Raw genomic sequence first — 16,028 nt, 5'->3', positions numbered from 1 at the left:
GGGAAAGATAGCTGGGGGTTTTAAAACTATATTTTCTGTGTTATGCTTGCCTTAAACTGTCATCCAGTGCCTTTTTCATAACGATTGGGTTGGTTTGACAGCCAACACATTTGTTTGTAGTCTTCAAGGGTGACAAAGGGTTGTCACCCACTGCAGTTTTCATGGTCCTTCACTTAGATTAGGTGGTTGTTGTCCAAAGCTCTGGTGCCAAAACTTGGCATCTGGTGCTCAGGGATGTGAGTTAGTGGTGGACCTGGCAGTGCTGGGTTAGCATTTGAACTCAGGGATCTTAGAGGTCCTTTCCACCCCTCAGGATTCTGTGATTCCGTAAGCTGGGAGCATCTGAGCTTCCGTGGTCTCTGAAGCCGTGGCACTGCCACTTAAAATGCAGATTAAAACCTTGAAGAAATAAAGATATGGCAGAGATGATGGCAGGTAATGCCTTCCAGAGACAGACAGCAAAAGCTGAAGAAACAGGTATCACCAATATAATTTTTTTTTGAGGCAATTTTTGTACTTTATGCATGCCATCAGCACCAGGTGACTAGAGAAAAACACATTTCAATGCCAGAGAAGGAACCATACCACAATCCAAAAAACCCAGGCTATTTGGGAAGCTACTATTTCTTCTGTACCATTGCAGCCTTGATCCAGGACTGAAGGAATGTGGAGAGACAGTAAAGCAATTTGCTACTGCATGGTTTCTACAATGTTTCTTACATTTTATGTGGTTTTAAGCTCAGCTGGAGACAAAACAACACACAGCCACTTGTTCAACTAGATCTTCTCTGCCATTCCTGGTGGAATGGGGAGGAGAATCAAAGTAGAACTGGTATGATAACAGTTTAATAACTGAAAATTAAAAAAAAAACAAACCAAACCAAAACCAGTAATAATGGTAAAGATGATGAAAAAGGAAAAATAAGTGATGCACAATGCAATTTTTCATCACCTGCTGGCTGATGCCACACCCCTCTTGCCCAGCCCAGACCAACTGTGATTCTGGGAGCTCTGAGTTTATACACTGGGCAGGATGTTTTGTGGTGTGGAGTATCTCTTTGGCCACCTGTCCTCTTTAGGACAATCTCTTTAGGTCACTTGTCCTGGCTATGTTCCCTCCTCACATGCAGAGTGGGGGGGACAAGGTAAATAAAATCCTTGACTTAGTTAAACACAACTGAGTGAGAACCCAGACCATCAGTGTGTTATCAATACTGTCTTCATTCCAAAGCCCAAACACACCACTGGAACAGCTACTGAGAAGAAATTAACTCTATTCCAGCTGAAACCAGAAGTCTTATTTTCAGTTTTGGTTTCCACACACAGGAGATCCTTCTTTTCTTATCCCTCCCAGAGTCAAAACACAAATTATGTTTTGAGAATTACATGATGAGAGAATTTTCCATTTCAGGTTTCAATTAATTTTTTTCAAATTTCCTATATATATATATTAAAAAATAAAGATTAAAGCATGAAGAAAACTCCATCATGCAGTTTATTTTGGTAATAATGAATAATATTTTTTAATAAATACTATATTTTTGCACTCTAAAAATCCAGGAATAACATGATCAGAAAGAGACTACAGAAAAAATTCTAAAAGTTCTCATAATCATGTTATTGATAAATCAGATTTTTAAGAACATTATTTTTAACACTGCAAATGAAAGTTTCTTTATTCTTTTCCTCCAAGCCTAGTTGCCAAATATTAAAATAAATAATCTTCCTGGGAAAAGGTACAGGAAGAGACATTGGTAATTTAGATTTTTAATAAGGATACAAATCCCCCTTTGCATCACAGAAATTAAATTAAGCTGATAATAACAGCTTTGTTTGATACCTTTTTTTTTTTTCAAGCATTAAATGTTTATGTCCATGTTGTTTCTGTCCTAACTCCATCACGGTGATTGTCCTAATGGCACCCAAACTGGTGAGTCCCCTCAGTGCCTCCTTTCTCTTGGCCTTTGCCACATTTAGGAGTAAGATCAGTCATAATTACCACGCAAATGAACCAGCCTTGCTGTAGTAATCCAGCCCCTGGGTATTGCTCCTCTTTCCTTTCCTGGAGCCACATGGAGATGCAGCAGGTTTTTAATAACACCCTCGTGCTGCTCCATGTCCTTAGAGCTGCAGAGTCATCCTGAGTAAAGGGGATCTGAGGGCTCCTGTGCATGTTTAATGTTGTCCTCATTCCCTTCATGCTGCAACTGGGTCACCCCAGAGGAACTTGTGTAAAACATTGACCTACTTCTGGAGAAGAAGGGAAAAAAAAACTTACAAAAAAATTATGCAAGATGCCGTGTTTTCTATTACTGGAATTCTTTAGGCTCCAAAAGGATGGGGTTTGGGATAACAGAGGTTGGAGTGAAAGAAGAAGGTCAGAGAAGGCAGCAAAACTAAAAAGGTCCATAATTTAGGGGTCACATTGAAAACTCATCAGATATTTGAAGATATTCAGAGACATGGTGGTGAGTTCCCCAAATAGTGTCCTCAAGTAGTTCACATCTATGCTGTCATTAGACCAGGACAAAGAGGGCTAGCAGGCAACTTTTCTGCACTCTGAGCTCTTTAATTTTTGACATTGAAGACATATCATCTGTCTATTTATAATTCTAGAGGTTAGATGTTAGCTAACATGTAACTCTCTAAGACTTTTCTACCTTTTTTTTTCAGTACCCAACAGAAAAATATGTAGGTCTAACGAAAGAAAGCAACCATGGCTTTAGCAATAATTTCCCAGCATTTTCTCTACATGGTGGGACTTCACAAGTCTTCTGAAGAGCTATGTGCAAGTTTTATAGAGAAAAAACACTATGTGTGAGTTCTGTGACCCACTGCCAAAATGATCTTGAGCTCTCCTTTAAATGCAGTATTATCACAGTGGCTCTTGCTCTGTCTGGCAACACAAAATCAGCAAACATCCCCCTTCACACCATGCCCTGGGGGAAAGCTTTCCATCTTTTTCTCAAGTCCTGTGTACAGAACAAACAAAGCAAAGATAACATGAACTTTACTATTGCCAAGTTCTAACATAGCCATGGCCAGCACCGTGTTTATGTTTATGTTAATATGTTAAATTCAGTTTACTGTGTGTGGTGTGGGAGAATATAAGGAATGGAGAGAGAGCAGACCTAGAAGTGATAGGATAAGTCCACAGATAATACTTGCTTATACAAATTTGTTCATTCAAGCTGAGAGAGAACAAAAATTCTGACCTTTAATTCTTTGGACATATCTGGTACCTGAGGATGTGAACATCCCATGCTTCCTATTCTCTGTCTGCATGTGAGCCCACCCAAGATACTGAAGTCCCTAATAAACAGTCAGCAGTTTCATAGTAATACTCAAGCCAAATAAAAATAAAAATTAAAATTATAGGGTAAGTTTTGGCTGGGAAAAATTAATTAAAACACAGGACCACAGAGTGGGAGCAAGCCTGATGAGGACGCAGTGTACAACTTTGGTATTTCATTACAAGATCAGCTTATGGAAGAAGAGAACCAGTAAAAAGAGGTTTTGAGAATCAAGAATAAATGTGAAGGCACAAGGCTAAGAACCCATCCATCTACCTTGATTCTTAAAATTGTATTTGTTTTTGGGGAAAATTTCCAGTTGGATTCAGGCATGTCATTCATACATGTAAATAATCACATTTTCCTAATATGTAATTTAATACTCTAGTTGTGCGAGTCAGTAAAAAAAATAAAATAAAAACCTCTCAAACACTTGATAAAAATGAAAAATAAAGGCTTAGGATATGGTAAATGCAAAAATCTGATACTGAGTCAGGTCATCTCCTGCAAGTAACCTATAAATGATCCTTAAAATCATTGTACCATCACTTCTGCATAAACTTCTATTTGAATTTATTTTTTTTTCCTAGGTTCATACAAATTACAGGTTTAAGAAATAAAACCTTCGTGGTAATAACTTAAGAAAGAGTAGCCATTGCTAGAACCTGGATCTGGAAGTGTAGTTATGTGTTTTCAAGACATTTTTAGATTTTGAATTATTACTTGATACATGTGGTCTGTATGCTTTCTTAACAAGCCATAAAGTGAAAGACAGTGAAAATTATAAGATCTGCAGCAAATTTACATAAAGACTAAGTGCTTGAATTCAAATTGTTGCTCTCCAAGTACACAAAACACTCATGTGACAGCGATCTGTATTGTCCTGTCAACCACAGTGCAGAGTAAATATTTATTTATTTATTTGGGGGTTTTATTTAATCCAGTTGTTCTTCGCCTTTTTTTTTTTTAACTTGCTCTGAAATCTGAACATAGACTTCCATCTACAAATCTGCATTCAGTTTCCTGAAACATTTTCAAGGATTTTTAACTTTGACAGCGCACAAAGTTTTGTGCTGAACAAAGCTGCCTTTTCAAACATTTTCAGCGGGAGCACTTAGAGGAGATAAAAAGACCCAGGGTGCTGTAAATGATGAAGAGTTATCAAGCCTTTTGTGACAATGGAATGAGCAATAGAGTTGGTAGCTGGCTGTCTCTAAAAGTCCTTGACAAAATCCAGTGCGTGATTTTTTGAGAAGTGAACTCTGGTATGGATGCTGTTCAGATGGCAATCTCTGAAATAGCTTGGTCTACTCCTGGTGCTGTTGGACAAGTTGCCATGCTGTGCATGCCCTTTCCCTCCAGGAGATAAGAAGAATGATGTTTGGATTTACAGTTCTTGTTTCTAGATTAATCAGTTGAAGTGGATGTATTGGGTTCCTGGAAAAATTTGGAATTGGATGGAGAGCATTTCTATTGGACTCCATTTATTCATTACAGTGTTGTGTATTTGTTGAGTATGAGCTTTTTAAGTTTATGCCATATGTTTCATCACTAAAAAAAATAGTTCCAGCTGTACTTTAATATTCCCCTTCTGCTTACCTGTACTCATTCTGGGTGATATTTCTAAGAAGATGATCTAACCAGAAAAAATCTAATACTCTAAATTTTCTGTTGAAGGAGGTCCAATCCCACTTTCATTATTTTTTTATATAACAATTTCCAGCATGGAATCTTACTCTGTGTGTACCCTGCATAAGATACAGAGGGAAATTAAAACTTGATAACTTAAATTGCCATAATAAATTTACATTATAATTAATGACAAGGCAATTTATTACTGAAGAAAAAAAAAAGTGGTAGTAGAGGGTTAAGGTAAAAATATACCTACTGTTAATCAGGTCTTCCATAAAAACTTAAAAACGTTAATGAAAAGGGGGAAAATTAAAAACCCACAAAGCAGAGGTTTTATAGTACATATTTTTCTTCCTGTTAAGGATGATAATCAAATCCTTGTATACCTTCATATTTGAGTTGTTAAGGTGTAATCTTTGCTTGAATTCCTGATAGAAATATGTCTTAGGTCAACTCAATTATAAAACATCAAGAAAGGAATTCAAAATGGTCTTAATTCATCAGTCTGTGTAATGACTTTGTAATACTAAACTGGGCTATGATGCTTTTGGGACAGAAGAATTTGCAGCATCAGCCAGTCAAAGGTCCTAACTCTGCAATTTCAATGCTGAATTTATCACTTTTGGCACTGATGTCAACCATACGTCAATGCCTGCTCATGCGGTGGGGACTATCTGAATGTAAGCCATTAATTCAAGGCCATAAAGAAAGTATATTTAGCTCTAATCCTAAGTTATTTAATGTTATAGGCAGTGTTGTAGATGGATAACAAGGTTGTTTAGCTGGAGATGTATTATCTATTTACAAGGGCTGCTGATGACTTTGTAACCCACAAGAGGTAAAGACATCATTTTTTAACATTGCAAATGTGCATTGGGCAGAAACATGCCAGTCAGGAAATAATAAAGGTCACCTGCACAAGAATCTACCACCCTCTTCCTAAATGAAGCAAAGACTATCCAAGCTTTTAATGGTCCTCCACATAATGTATTTTCCTATCTCCTTACGAGCAGAGAAACCTTCACAAAGGGCACACGATATTCTGAAGAGAGTTCTTTGCTACGGAACCACAGAACAGAATTAGGGAATTACAGAATTAGTGGTGGAGAGAACTTTAGGAGTTCTCTTGTTTCACCTCCTCCCCAAAGCAGGGCCAGCTTGGAGATCGAGGCTTTTTCCATTCCCACATTGAAAAACTCTGGAGGAAGGTTTCTATTCCATTTCCTGCCATCCATAATGGAACAGAAGGTTCCATCACATTTCCAAGATCATTGATGGTGTTCCTCAGGTATTCCACTTCTAAATACCCAGGAGGAGTGCAACAGCTTAGCCACTCCCCTCAGAATCTGATCATTGAGGCAGCCTTTAATATCCTTCATAGCACAGCACGTATAAAAACATAGCATAAAATCAAGGTAAATGTAAAGCTGTTGGTCCACTCATAGTTCAGAATGTCAGAAAGCCCTCTTCAGACTATTGTCTTATTTCTCTTTGCTGTATTCAATTACACGTGGAGGAAATAAAAATGGTGGGCTGTGGCATATAAAATGTTGCTTGAAATTCTGTGCATTTTTCACTCAGTTTCCATTATTTCGCTTGATTCACTGCCAGATGTTGCTATTGTTTTAGAAGCCATTGCTGTAAAACTAATTGACTAAATCCCTTCCACAAACATTCATAAATGCATGAGAAGTGTTTTCAGTGTCTCATCTATATTATACCATCAAAGTGCACTTAAAGTTCCCTAAATTCCTGACTCTTTCCACAACCCTCTTGTGCTCATCCATATTAACTTTGCTGGCAGCTTCAACTCCAGTTTGATAGGGAACTGAGAGGGTTTGTGACAGGTCTGTGCTTGTCATCATTCTTCCAGGAGACCCAAATCCCTGCATTATTTATTCACTTCCACAAAAAGGGAGACTGGAGTAGCTGGAGGCTACTCAGGGTATGTTCCCATGTCCCAGTTTTGAGGATGTGGCTTTGTTGTGGCTCCTGGTCAGTTGACACCAATCGACCCTGGGAAGTGGAGATGTGGTAGAGACACATCCAATGATGATGTGGTTTAGCAAAGGAAAACAAGGTTTTGATAGCAATGGTTTTTTTTAGGGAAAGAAAGGAGGGAAGAAAACATTTTTAAACGTAAGTTCATAATGAGAACAGCCTAATATATTGTTTCTCTTGGGACATCATAGGAAAAATGCAATAATTCCATGGGTTTTTTCCCAATATTGTCACAGTGCCTTAAAGATATAGACTAATATATACACAATATTATTTATAAATTAAAATTTTAAATATAACTTCAAAGAGTTTCTTATTGAAGGAGATGGTTGGCCTTTCTCTCCCTTGTGAGAGAAACCACATGTTTAGGTTCTGTTATGATTTCAGTATTAATCAATAGATTTTCAAAGATTTTGTTTAATTGTATGAGAAATTGTTGCAAAGTTAACCTTTTTGTCCCCTGGATCAACTCTCTATTTTCTTCTCTTTTTTAGTTAGGTTTAAAAACATTTTATATTCCACATTTTGATAGTATTCTAGAGATATCAAAATTCTTGTTATATGGATTTCAGAAGTACCATTTAAAGAAACAGATTGTCTTTCTAAGAACAACCATTGGTTTCAAAGACTGAAGACTTTAAGACAGATGTAAAATGTAATATTTTCTGTTATGGGACAGGTAAATTTTCCTTTCTGGAGCACGAATGAAGTTATTAGAAGCAGCGACAGCTATTTTATCACCGCCATCAGAAGGCAAAGGATTAATTGCTGTCACTGTTCATACTATGGTACCTTGTGGGGTACAAATTACATTTCTGTAACCTCAGCACCTTAATCAAAACCAACATGATCAGAGCTCATATTTATCTGCTGCAGCCAGCACCAGTCCTTCTATTCCAGATGAATGCAAGGTCAGCAGGATGGACTTTGGGAAGGAGGGAGCAACCTTATCAGGGAAATGCACATGGTGAGGCCCAGAATCAGTGGCAATGTGAAGAATCAAGTTAACATCCTGCAAGAAGGCATGCACACTGCACTTTCTGCCAACTTGTTTCATGCTGAGTCTAAACAGGGGTTTGTGTGTGTGTGTACCAAGTGCCCACGAGCTCCTGGTGGTTTGGCTGTAAAGCGTCTGAGCTTCAATTAAAAGGGCAAACACCATAATATACAAAAAAAAAAAAAAGGGAAAAGGAAAAAGAAGGTGTGTAAATGATGGATGCTCAAAGGAGTCTTTCCCTTAAGAAACTGAGCTGAACTGTAGAAGCAGTGTGTTTGATGAAGAGCTTTATGTACATGTCAGGCTTCTGCTTTCTGTGCCTGTTCACGCTCCAGGCAGTCACACCTTCCAGTGTGACTGTGAGGAAAGCAAGGTGAGTTCACCCAGTGAGTCATGCAGCTGAACTTGGTGTAATCCAGCCTAGACAAAGGGATAATTTATGAAGATTTATCTATGGGGCTGCTAAAGGAGATGATCTTACCACACTCTAAACCGTGTGTCTTTTAAACACAAAACTGCTGCAAATGTTCTTGGAGAAACACATTTTGATCCTGAAAAGAAGAGCAATGTCCTTCCAACCACATTAACTTTAAAAACACTGGAAAATATTAGGAAAAATAGTGAGCTGATTTACAATCAGGCTAACAATACAAGGCAGAATAGTTTAATGGCTTGAGAGGTCAATTAATCATAAACTCAGTGGAAATGTGATGAAGGACACACTGTAAAGCTGGGCAAGGTTAAACCACTTAATACCAGACTTCAATTACCCTTTTGCTGAAGAAATCTTTGGCCAATTTATTAAGCATACATACCAGAAGCTGAACATCTGAGCTTACATTTTTGTGCTCATATATATATATATATCTTGCATGTATATCTACATCTAAAAATTAACATGAGACTTAGATTCCTTATCTAAGTTTCATTCCACTCTATAAAATTTAGTTTAAGACACTGAAACTTAGTGGCCTACATTGAAAACTTATACACTGAAGTATTAATTTACAGAGAAATATTTGCATAATGAATAGTTCAGCTGTAAAAAGTAGTTTTTTGATGAAATATACTGGTGGACTGGTCTGTGTCTTCCTTTCAGGAGACTCTGTGTCAGTCATTTGTGGAGTGTCTGTCTCTATGTAGCTGAGGTGCTCATAAGTTCATAAGATAACAAAAAATATTTTAGTTACAATCTGCTCAAGAATGTTTGTTAATTAAAGCTTTACACACATTGCTCTCAGCCAGAATTTACAGGTATGTGAAAATTGGCCACTGTCACTGAGTATCCTCAGGAAAATGCCTCGTTCACAGCTTTCTGCAGTGGGAAAGAAAAGTGCTTTAAATATAGCCTGATAAATATGTAATAAAAATTAGTCAACAAACAAACAAGGCAATTTTCAAACTTTGTTTGAAACAAAGTTTGTTTAGTTACAAGAAACCCGGTTTTGTTTAATTATAAGACCACCAGTTTTGATGAGCATTGAGGCTCCACAGAGACAGGTATTAAGAAGTAAATTCTAACTAAATCATGCCAGTAAAAAAAAATATATAGAATAAAAAATCACAGGCTAGCTGAAATTTAATGTGTAAGTACCAACAAATTTACTTAAGTTTTTCATTGCTTGGATAGGGGTTATTTGCATCAAATTACATAATTATAGGAGATCTTGTTCCTGTAGAAAAATTACATCAGATCTGGGTTCAGAATTCAGAAATCCTGGGGTAGCTCAACATGGATCACATTCCTGTGAGGTTGTTAACAAGGACAGCTGTCAAGGCAAGTTTGGCAGGAAGAAATTCCCCCAGAGTCCAGGCAGGAATGTTCCAGAAAATACAGAAAGCGACCCCACCTCAAGATAATGACTTACCCTCCTTTCTCATATATACAGGGAAATAAGAAATGCTACTAATTCTTGGTGGTATATTTCCACTTACTAATGCTCCCTTAGCAACAATACAGCAAATTTGCTCTTCAGCATGGCTAAACTTCTTTTTATTTACTTTCTTCACCTGAGTTCAATCCAGCTGCATGGTCTAGTGCCCACGTCAAACCAAGAAGCTTCAGGGAAAGCCACTCATTCTCAGAGTGCTGAGGAGGCAATTTTTATTTCAGCATAAGCTGGACAAAAAGCCCCTGACTTCTTTTCCTTTCTCCCCAGTGTTCAGCAAAGCCCTGTGACATATTCATGCCAAGCTGTAGGAGCCTCAGAGAAGCCAAGGCCACTTGTTTAATGAAAGCTGACCATGCAAGTATTGCCTCCATAACCTTTCTGATCCACTTTTATGAAGCAGCCGATGTTAAAACATGAATTTGAAGCAACGTGTGCTGCTACTCTGGCTGTTTCCCTGTTTAAAAATTAACAGGAGCTCATAAATTTATAACCATTAAGAGACAGGCTGCTGAAATGCAATCGGTTTAAATTTGCAGTGAGGGGCTTCTCTCCTGCAGGTGCAGAACAGAGGGAGATCTTGCTCCAAAAAGTGACCCCCTCTGCTGTGTTGGGCACTTTTTCAGTGGCCACAGAGGGGGTCAGAAATGCTATGTGAAAGTTTCCTGCAGATTTTCCAGAGGAAGAATAAATTTTTTTGGAAATATTCTTTCCTCTCTGTGTAAAACCCCCATCTTGGACTAGTGCAGATCCTTCAGTTTTGCTGGATCATGTTCTTTTGTATGTTCTGTTTTATACTGTAATGCTACATATATTAAACAAGAAGATAATGTGCTTAGTTTAATGGGAGTGGGAGTTTTAACCTTGAACTGTAAATCTCATAATGTAGTAAAGAAAGGCTTTAAAATTGTTATTAAAATCTAACACTTCCACACAAATATTCTCCTCTGAATAACAAACACTCCTTGTCCCTGCTCACAAATTTCCTTGAAGGAAAAGGCAGCCATATTAGAGCATGCAGAATAATCCAATTGCCACCCAATAGTGACTTAAATTCTTCATCCTTCTTTTTTTTTTTTTTTTTTGCAAGTTAAGCAAAAAAAAACCTGAACCAAAAACCCCTATATGTCAAAACTTCATCTCTCCATCATGTGGTTTTGTGTTTATCTGAGAAAACAAATGTGCTGCATGAAATACTGTACTGTGACTTCAGCCATCACCTGTATTACTGCATTAATGCTTGTGAGATGCTGAGCTTTAAAAACCATGTTTATATCAATACCCATTCTATTTTTATGATGTCTCAGGAGCTGAAATTACATTCCTGAGGAGGGATCTGACAGTAATTATGCTGGCTGCTATGCATGCATCCTGCTACGAGGTGTACTCCCTGCTTCAGCAGAAGTGTCTGCCTGGCTGTAAGGGACCACCAGTCTGCGGTGTGGAAGAGTGAGTTCAGCTAACACATCAAAAAAGCATAAAAGTTACCTGTCTTATTTGCAGTTACTCTCTAGAAATTATTCTTTTCAGGCTTTAAAATGCTAACCAAGATTTTTTTATGTGACACTGCTACACTGTGCTCTAAGGTAGAGTTGGTTGTATCTAATGCATGCTTTATGAAGGGAAAAGAAAATGGAAAAAAAACCCCAACCCTGAATATGCCAAAAATGGAAAAAGACATAATATTTCCTTGTGCAAGACATGAAAAAATAAACTGCCTTCAAAATGTGCTGAGCATTTTTTATTTGCCCGTTTGGTTCTTTTTGTTATTTTTATTGTATTTCAAATTGGAGATTGAAACACGGAAAACAACCACTTAATGCCTTTGATCAAATCATGCTTTGGCAGTGGACCCTGGATTAATGGGTTTAGGAATGTCCTGCTAAATTACAAAGATCTGTAATGATCCTCCAAGGACAAACAGGGCACTGTGGTTCAATGAGTGGGTAATGAAATTTCTGTGTAGCCGTCCTTATCGGCCAGCAAAAGTTTGCTGGTGCTGCAGGACAGGCTGCCCCAGTGTGCTGGAAAACCACTGCTGGCTTATCACTGTGATTTCCCCTATGTGTTCATAAAAACCTTCTGTGTAATATTTATATCCTCTTTTTAAATGCAGACTAATTAGAGTCTGCTGCTTTGCCTTTTTCATTTGGTAATGAATTCTCATACGCAGCTTGACATTACTGAGAATATAAATGGTTTTAACAAGTGTGTGTTTCAAACTCTGGCTGCAACAGATATCTTGGTGGAATATCTTCTCCTTCAAGATTTGTTCAATAAAATTAAGTCTGGGCTCAGGATGAATGTGATTTATCTATCACTGTGCACTTACTGTCCCTCTTGATCACTGCAATCATTTTTATGCTTTCAAATATGAACAATTTCAAATCAAATCAAGACATTACCTCCTTACAAAATTCTTTGTGAAGACAAATATTTTAAAAGGCTGGATAAGGTCTCTTAAAAATGTTTAAGTACTTTAAGCATAATTTCATTGTCTAATCTGATCAAAACTAGAAACATGGGGCTATAGTTTGGGCAGACAGCTTTTTCGTCTTCATGAACAGTTTAATTTAAAGAAGAGTAGATCTTTGGGAGAGAACATTATGACCCACTATACTTAAAGGGTGGTTTGGGAAAAAAATTAGACATTTTGAGTTATCTGATCAAGGTCTCTGAATCTTTTGAGAACCCTTCCTATCTGTTCCTTGTGAGAAAAATTTTGTAAATCTCAGACCTCACCCACGTGGAGGTGAAATGACCTTTATAGGACAGATTTTTAATGTGGGACTAGAATCTGAAAATTAGGGGTAGTTTTATTGCGGACCAAACAAACTCAAATCTCAAAACATTGCAGAGTTTCTTTTGGGACGTTACAGGAGAACTCCTGTTCTTGGCCCCCCACAAATGTTTGGGTCTGTCCTCAGAGCTGGGTCAAAGGGATGTTAAATGGTGATGTGGGCATGAGGGGTGACCCAGAAACTTAAGGGAAATGCTGTAGACAACAAGAAAATGCAAGACTTGCTCACTGAGGAAACACTTCTGCTCCAAACCAATGATTTTAGTGTGGCAGAAAACCAGATGAGTATTTATAACCATCTTGCTGCTTTTTTTTTTCTCTAATTGAAATGTCTAGAAAACAGAGTTTCCATTTCCTTGCTCTCCTTTTTCTGGCAGCTTGAGGCTCCATTAAAGTAGGAAAATTTGGAAAATAAATCAGAATATACACTTATAACCTGGGTAAACTAAATAATACTATTGATCCAGGATGAGTATAAGCAAAATATGTAGCAAGTTGTCAAATGGCATACCTGCTTTGAGATATTGTTCTGTCATGTCACTGTAGTTTCTTCAATTTACATCAGACAGGAATATTCCTTCTTGGTATAAATCACCATTTTTCTAGATAAACTTGTTTCACCTCTTACTAACTTTAAAAAACCAAGTGATCATATATATCTCAAAAAGGGAGGTAAAATACCTGCTGAAAATTGGGATCATGCCTTTTGGCTGAAAAATAAATAATCTATTATTCAAGCATTCTGCTTATCATTCGAGACAGTGGATATCTAATTAACCTCCTACCAGAGAAACTTTTTACAGAAAAGATTCTGTAAAAAAAAAATGAGGATGTAATTTACTTATTACTTTTGTTCTCTCACCTTTGAGTGGCCACATACAACTTAATGAGTTAAGGGGAAAAGAAAAATGGAAGGATCACGTCCCTGATCTAAGAAATAAATAGTAGACCTAGTGCAGATATAAGCAGTTAAAAGAAAAATCAAACCAAACCAAAACACCACACTTAACTTCACATATAATTTAAAAGGTTTATAACACTATCTAAGTAGACTGAAGTTGACTGCTGATAATGGAATTTTCATAGCACTTATGTTAGCAGTATAAACAGAATTTTTTTAAACTTTTTTTTTTTTTAGTATAGATGTTTTTAAACATTGGAGCTCATTACTCTTTTGCTGAAGGTCTGGATATATCCCAATATGCCCATCACAAAGCCTGGGCTGACTTTATGACTAGTTAATCTGACATAAAAAGGAAGATTCAGTAGATGTGCCAACTACAAATGGAAAGGCAAAATCAGGAAAACCTCCTCAGAGGATAAGATACAACCAGAAGAGGACATAAAAAGTGACAAGATGTCATTCTCAGAGTACTTGAGTAGCATGAGGAAGATGAGGTCTGATAACAAATAAATGAGAAGGCTGAAGTTTTGACATCCTTTCGCCACTGGTGTCAACTGTTTTAACTGCAAATGTATGTATGCTTTATTTCCATATATATTTACATACAAATATACATTGTATATGCAAAAATATATAAAATATAAAAAATATGAAATAGCCATACAATTCATATCGGCTCATGAAATTATCACAGTGCTGGAAATATTGAAAAGGTTGACGAATGTTTCAAACCTCAAAGCAGCTTTCTGCAGGGTTGACCTTCATTAATGGTGTGCAGTGGTTGGTTCTAAATCATTGTCAGGCATTCTCGTTGCTTATGCAAACAAAAAACCTTTAAGAAGTTAAATAAACTTTTTTTTAATGTATACAATGGCGTGGTGTTGAGGAATACAGGGACTGGTAGTGGTGAAAGTCCCTGATGGTTTTAATGGCCAAGCTCTGGGTGATGAAGCCGAGAGCAGAGTGACAGACCTTCAGCCCTTCTCTCCCCTTCCCTCTCAGACCCCATCCCAGAATAAAAAGGGACAATCACATCTGCTCTCAGAACAGTTTATCATAAAATGAAGACCAGGATTTTTTCTGGTTTCAACACACAACTCCCCTAGGTGCTCAGCATACTTCATTGCTGAAGAATTTATCACCTCCTTGGGATGACTCTTTTTGCCCATTCACCTTTAAGTATTAATTGTGCATTTATGTGGGAAGATGGAGAGAGACAATTGCCAAGGGCTGCAAGGCCAGGAGCCAGGGAATGGCTGCCAGTGGCAGAGGGCAGGGCTGGATGGGATCTTGGGCAGCAATTGTTCCCTGGCAGGGTGGGCAGGCCCTGGCACAGGGTGCCCAGAGCAGCTGGGGCTGCCCCTGGATCCCTGGCAGTGCCCAAGGCCAGGCTGGGCAGGGCTTGGAACAATCTGGGAGCTCCTGGTCCATGGCAGGGTGTTTGGAACTGGATGGGCTTTAAAGTGGCTTCCAAACCATTCTAGGATGGCTGATTTTATGATACACCTATCCCACCATAATGATGCAGTTTATGACTGTTTTCAAGCCAAGCTTACCCATTGTGTCATTTTTAGTCTAAACCTAATCCATGAATGCAGCTATCCTCTGACGTGGATACAATTTTTGCTAATGAGATCAGCTAATAATGGGGCTCAGGCAATTATCACAAGTAATGAGGTAATAGGTGATCAGTCTGCAGAGCAAAAAGTCTGACAAGATGTTGCTTAGAAGAGCTTTTTTTTCTAGTGGAAGGGTGTGGTGACAAGATATTGGAAACCAGATCATTTAAGACCCATGCAGCAAGAGAGGAAATAGGCAATAAATACTTTGATGATAACAAAGCTTCTGACTCAGTTGTAAACATAGATTCATGTTTGAAAAAAATAGTCACATAATTATGTGAATTTATGTTTCTATGACTGTAGAAATACACAATTTAGAAATGGTGTGAAAGTGTTTATAAAACCATACTTACAACAACCATAAATTCTTTATATTCTACAGGAAAATAAACATCATGTGATTGTGTAAAAATCAGCAATATTTTCATTAATTAGAAGGAACAATGTTCACTTTCAAATTAATATTTGGATCAATCTGAGATAGATTAAAATGTCCCTGGAGAATGGATTTGAGTTCAAAGCAGATTAAAAATAGACAAAATTCAATAAATATCCTACTAAAAAAAAAATATGATATTATAGTCAATGACCACCTGAGGATGACTTAACAAAGGCATAAAGTTGCAAAAAAAGCAATTGTCATATGGGGTACAGTGAAGCCTACAAGATTAGTGAAGTAATTATTACATTCAGCTTTGGCAAAGTCCCTTTGGTGCTGTGTGTCCTTTCAGACACCAGACTTCAAGGGCTTAGCTGTTTAAGCCAGGGTATTTTTCCTGGAAGAGAACTTCATTACTCTCCAATCAGCAAAAACTTGAAGCCCTCCTCCATTCACAGAGGATTTTCCCCTGTGTTCTTAAAGGCATGCAACTGAGAGGATTCATTTGTAA

Source organism: Cyanistes caeruleus, chromosome Z, assembly GCF_971803275.1.
Source record: "Cyanistes caeruleus chromosome Z, bCyaCae1.hap1.1, whole genome shotgun sequence".
In the NCBI taxonomy this organism is placed as follows: domain Eukaryota; kingdom Metazoa; phylum Chordata; class Aves; order Passeriformes; family Paridae; genus Cyanistes; species Cyanistes caeruleus.
Note: the sequence above shows the minus strand (reverse complement) of the source record.